Source organism: Thalassophryne amazonica, chromosome 13 (genome assembly GCF_902500255.1).
Source record: "Thalassophryne amazonica chromosome 13, fThaAma1.1, whole genome shotgun sequence".
NCBI classification, from domain to species: domain Eukaryota; kingdom Metazoa; phylum Chordata; class Actinopteri; order Batrachoidiformes; family Batrachoididae; genus Thalassophryne; species Thalassophryne amazonica.
Window position 1 is genome coordinate 63,441,807 of NC_047115.1, and position 6,300 is coordinate 63,448,106.

The 6,300-nt window shown below is 41.9% G+C and overlaps 1 long non-coding RNA gene across 1 annotated transcript in view; it reads right to left on the reverse strand.

Annotated features, from left to right (window-relative positions):
• Positions 1-6,130: 6,130 nt before the first annotated feature.
• The window catches only part of LOC117523275, a 45,186-nt gene continuing 45,016 nt past the window's right edge, over positions 6,131-6,300 (reverse strand). The window contains exon 2 of the long non-coding RNA XR_004564462.1: positions 6,131-6,295. This is a non-coding gene — a long non-coding RNA (uncharacterized LOC117523275). The remainder of the gene's footprint in view (positions 6,296-6,300) is intronic.

A 6,300-nucleotide genomic window follows, 5' to 3' on the forward strand; every position in this document is an offset into this window, starting at 1 on the left:
AAGGTACCGGAACACTGTGTGCCAAAGATGGAGCAGCTCAGTGGAGGATTCATTATAGAGAAGGATTCAAGCAATGTTATGTATTACTTTTGTGACTTGTGAAACTTTCCTGATGTCACATCCTCAGATCTGACTGCAAAACAATGCATGAGTGAAATGTCCATCAGTGCCACGATGATGAATAGTACAAAGAAAATTTGGCTTGCTGCAAACTGCAGGTGGTGACCAACTTCCTCCAGCAGAAAAGAGCACATATTTAACAACAGGCAGCATTAAAGCAATGGACAACCACATGAGAAATAAGTCATTAGAACTCCTAGAGCATATACAGTTTATCAAAATGTAGGATGCATATTGAATAAAATGGTATTTAATGGAAGGTTTTGCACTTTACTGGTAGGAGATGCAGTGTCACTTCACTTTGGGAAGAAAATGGTCTCGGTGAAACTTGCTTTGACACAATGGCAAGTGAATGTAGAACAGCAATAGTTCTCTTAAGATTAGTACAGCATATGCAAGTAGATAAGAAAACATTTTATAAAAAGCAAATTCAGGATCAACCAGTTACTTTGATGGCCTGGGAATGAAGTCTGCAAACAACAGGTACATGTTTCAGATTCACATTCAGACATTATTATTGGCCCCACCCCAACTTTTTTGGAACACATTATGGGTCTTAAATGCAGGAATGGATGAAATGAAATTGACCACACAAAACTAATTTTATTGATTATGAGTTGTAAATCATGACCAAAAATCATTTGGTGCTTTATGAAAACTGCAGTAAATGTCACAAGTCTTGCATCATTACAGCTTATGTGTGTGCGTGTTTACCTCATTCATAGTGACAGAATGAGGATGCCGTCTTCCACAATGTGTGCTGACCCAGAAAAAGTGACTTTATGAATCTGCTGAGGGTCATTTTAAGATTCTTGTGGAGAGAGTCTCCTTAGCAGATGACTGAACAGCAGATGACTGAACGGCATTAATTTTGTTGGTTTGAAACCAAGATTTTGCTCCTTTACTAGTGTGCTTGGGGTCATTGTCTTGTTGAAACACCCATTTCAAGGGCATGGCCTCTTTAGCATAAGGCAACATGACCTCTTCAAGTATTTTGACATATCCAAACTGATCCATGATACCTGGTATGCGATATATAGGCCCAACACCATAGTAGGAGAAACATGCCCATATCATGATGCTTGCACCACCATGCTTCACTGTCTTCACTGTGAACTGTGGCTTGAATTCAGAGTTTGGGGGTCATCTCACAAACTGTCTGCGGCCCTTGGACCCAAAAAGAACAATTTTACTCTCATCAGTCCACAAAATATTCCTCAATTTCTCTTTAAGCCAGTTGATGTGTTCTTTGGCAAATTGTAACCTCTTCTGCATGTCTTTTATTTAACAGAGGGACTTTGCGGGGGATTCCTGCAAATAAATTAGCTTCACACAGGCGTCTTCTGTCACAGCACTTACAGGTAACTCCAGACTGTCTTTGATCATCCTGGAGCTGATCAGTGGGTGAGCCTTTGCCATTCTGGTTATTCTTCTATCCATTTTGATGGTTGTTTTCCGTTTTCTTCCACGCATCTGTTTTTTGTCCATTTTAATGCATTGGAGATCATTGTAGATGAACAGCCTATAATTTTTTGCACCTGCGTATAAGTTTTCCCCTCTCCAATCAACTTTTTAATCAAACTACGCTGTTCTTCTGAACAATGTCTTGAACGTTCCGTTTTCCTCAGGCTTTCAAAGAGAAAAGCATGTTCAACAGGTGCTGGCTTCATCCTTAAATAGGGGACACCTGATTCACCTGTTGGTTCCACAAAATTGACAAACTCACTGACTGAATGCCACACTACTATTATTGTGAACACCCCCTTTTCTACTTTTTTACTAATAGCCCAATTTCATAGCCTTAAGAGTGTGCATATCATGAATGCTTGGTCTTGTTGGATTTGTGAGAATCTACTGAATCTACTGGTACCTTGTTTCCCATGTAACAATAAGAAATATACTCAAAACCTGGATTAATCTTTTTAGTCACATAGCACTACTATTATTCTGAACACTACTGTACGTCATTTGTTTTCTGCTTCATGTTACAGGAAAACACTGCCTGGTGTTTCAAAACCCTTTGGCCTTTTATACAGGTTAGTCACTGGGTCCCTTCACACGCTTGGACGTCATCCTTCGTGATGCAGTGGGTTTTTCAGTGCGCGCTGCTGCTGCTTTGCTTCATTCTTGATGGCTGGCCGAAACTGTAGTGGCTTTGGTTTCGGGGGCTGTCCCTTTTTTCTCTCTGTTGTGGTTGAAACTGACTGTAGGCAGGAAAGAAACTTCTGCTTCCTGATTTGTTTAAAATGTGAACCTGACATTTTGATCCTGAAAACAACACACAGTTTGACACAATGTATAATCTCAACACACTGATTATTGTCAGAGCAGTGCTTTCAATTACAGGCAATAAACAGTCCACTCAAACTTTATTACCTCTTAAATTATCTTTATTCAACACTTGTTTTATTGCAAACATCTCTTGTCTGGGTTGTAATCTAAAATTGTGCAGCTTGACATAATTTTGGGTTGACATTGTGTTACTTGACCACCATCTTGTGGAAGTCCAATGCACTACACACTTAAAAAGCATTTCATACAAAAAAGTGGGTCACTTGGCAGGGGGAGGGGGGGTTCTTCTCAACATCCTCCCAGAAATGTTTAAAAAAGGAAGGGGGGGGGGGGGGGGGGGAGAATTTTATGTGAATTTAACATTTTTTCAAACCTTCACTCACTCATCTTCAACTGCTTATTTCAACTAAGGCTCATGGGGGGCTGGAGCTTATCCCAGCAGTCACAGGGCGTGAGGCGGGTCACACTCTGGACAAGACGCCAGTCTGTTGTGGGGTCACATATTGACTCTGTCGCACATCCAGATACTGTGAGCTCTTAGCAACTTGCTTAACAACACCAGCTGGGGTGAAAACAATCAGTGGAGGATAATGTAAGTTGATGCAAGTTTTTTCATTTTCACCACTATTATTGCTTTTTTTTAATGCCTGACCAATGTGAGGCAGTGGGTTGCACCAACAAAGTGAGAAAGAATATTAAAATCCATCATGATATTAAAAACGAAACATAGAATGCAACATTTGGGCAGCATGGCCCTCCTTGGCACAGGCCAGTATTTCATAAAGCATAATGATGACACACTGAGAGCATTATGCATCACATGGATCAGTATCATGTGCTACTTTGGGGGGAAATAATCAGCAGTGTGTCCCCAACTGGGGCAGACCAGCAATTCACAATGCATAAATGATATAAAATACAAATTGCTTTCATAAATACCTGGTGTGTCAGTGAGGCAGGAATAAATATCAGGATATTGAACATCAGCTTTGAGTTGGTACAGACAAGATTCCAGTCTTGCTGCTGCTAATTTGATTTTATACCACTCCTGGGTGACATTATCCAAGCTCTCTGAATAGCTGAAGGCCACACTAAGGCCCCAGCAGCAGAAATATAATGAAATTCAAACAAATAATTACTTAAATCTTGAATTCAAGAAATACCACTTCCAAATACACAATGTATCTCTGTGGTAAAACATGTCAACAGGCGCATATTTCCACACCAGTGACTGACCTGATGCAGAAGTAAACTGGCAGTGACGTGGCCGCAACCGAATCAGTAGACAAAGAAACACAGTCACACCCACACGCACACACCTACGGACAATTTAAAATTTCTGATGGTGGTGGTAGAAGAGAGAGTGTGTACGGTGAGGGGAGGATCAGTGCGGAGGAACATGACACCAAGATGACAGCCGCAGTCTTAGGAGATACATAGGACCAGATCCACATCAAGCCTGGGGCCAAACGATATACCTGAGTGCTGCCTCTGGAACCACAGTGTCCCACGTGTTCGATATCATTGGGTTCGAGGGCTTGGTATATGCTGTGGAGTTTTCACATCGATCAGGTCGCGATCTTCTCAGTGTAGCAAAGAAGCAACCCATTATTCCAATTATTGAAGATGCTCATCACCCACACAAATATCGCATGATGGTTGGTATGGCTGAGGTGATTTTCACAGATGTTGCACAGCCTGACCAGATGAGGATAGTTGCTTTGAATGATCGCAACTTCCTGAAGAATGGTTTCAGGGTGGGACAGTCCCGCTGCACTTTGAGTAACTTTTGGTGGAGAGCTGGTTTCAGGACCTTCTGTGGTCAGCAGCTCAGATGTCACAGTCCATCACTGGCTTTGGACTCCATGTTTCCTACCTGCAGCTATTTCAACCAAAAACCACAGCAGCTGTTGACTTGTATCAAAACGTTTGCCATTTTTAACAGGAAGAATATTTTTTTGCCAAGATGAAGACACGCCCCAAGTTATGACTTATGAAAGTAAAAGCTGTATGTTTTTTGTTTTATTCTGGTGATGCCCCCTTATTAAAATGTTCACATTGAACACATTTTAGGGATATCCTATGATAAGCAGGTTACTGGGTCGTTGCCTTTTTTTTCTTCTTAGCAGGGGTGATGGCCAAGTCATTAGCACGCTTTGTTTCAGTGCGGAACATTCCTGGTTCAAACCCCAGCCCTGCTACATTTCTCCATGTAATGCGGAGTTGCATCAGGAAGGGCATCCGGTGTAAAACTTGTGCCACATCAACATGCAGATCTGCTGTGGAGACTCCGAGTGAAAATGAGGGAGCAGCCAAAGGGACTTACTGTTTACTCTGTATCAGTTAAGGATCAGCACCTCCAAATGTGAGACCACTGTCCTCTATCAGAATAGGTTGGATTGTCCTCATGGGTCAGTGGAGAGTTATTACGCCAAGTGGAAGCGTTCAATTATCTTGGAGTCTTGTTCCTGAGCGGTGGCAAAATGGAGTGTGAGATTGACAGATGAATTAGGGCTGTCTCTGAGGTCCTGCAGATGCCATACTGGACCATTCTGGGGAAGAAAGAGCTGAGCTAGAAGGCAAGGCTCTTGATTTACCAGTTGATTTATGTTTTTGTCCTCGCTTATGGTCCTGAACTTTGGGTAATGACAGGAAGAACAAGATCATGAATACAAGTGGCTTAAATGAGATTCCTCCATTGGGTATCTCGGCTTGCACTCAGGGACAGGGTGAGAAGCTTGACGATCTGGGAGGGACTCCATATCAGAAGGAGCCAGCTGATGTGGTTCAGCCATCTGGTGAGGATGTGCCCCGGCCTTCTTCCTAGGGCAGTCTTCTAGGCTTGTCCAAGTGGGAGGAGGAGCCATGGAAGAAGAATTATATTTCCCAGTTGGCTTGGGAATGCCTGAATATCCTCCAGGAAGATGTAGAGGACTTGACTGAGGACAGGGACATGTGACCTGGCTGCTTGGTCTGCTGCCACCGTGACCCAGACCCAGATAAGAAGCAGAAAATGAATGAACCAGCAAAAAAATTGAAATAATGTGATTGCATATGGAACATTTTAAGAAGTCTGTAACAATCTTAGGTTATTAAAATGGGAAAAAACAAACTTGGTCATGGATTTTTTTTTAATAACATTGCAAAAGCAGACTGAAAATTTCCCGGAGGGGTGAGCGGGGCAGTCTGGCTGTGAGCAATGCAAAGTAGTGATGGCAATGGGGGGACTACAGCACCACGACCAATGAAATTCACACTGTTCCATTACTCTCACATGCTCCACCGCTGAAATGTGTTGGGATCTCAGTTTCTTCCTCATAGATTTTATTGGTTTTGTGAAAGTGCACAACAAAATACTTTGTATGCATTATTTTCGTTTTGAGTTATACTATTTGATCCAAGATGTTTTTTCTTTAACTTGACCAGTATTTACAGTCTTTCAAGCAAGTCATTCGCTGACTAATATAATATGTTCACTTTTTAATCTTTTTGTTTGTTTATTAGTTTGTTTTGCATCGTGCATTCTAACCAGTGGGTACTTCTACTACACCAAAACACAAGTAAAACTTCTGGACATTACAGTTTAAACAAGCAAATAACTAAAGCAAGTTTGAAAATTTGTAAACTTCCGGTTCTCAAAGGAAGAAAAAGACATAAAACTGTCACTTAAATTATCAACACTATTACTGTGAGCAAGAGTTCATTTTTCATCCTTTAATCTTTTTTCTTTCTTCTCTCTTCCTTTCCCTGCTCCAGTGTGTCCCAGCCCCAGTGGGACGGTCATGAACAAGGTCACCGGGTTAGGAAAAGCAGCCAATCGGAGACGAGCCGCTCCCCACTTCCTGTCTGGAGCCGTACTCATTCCTCAGTAGTACAAATATGACTGTG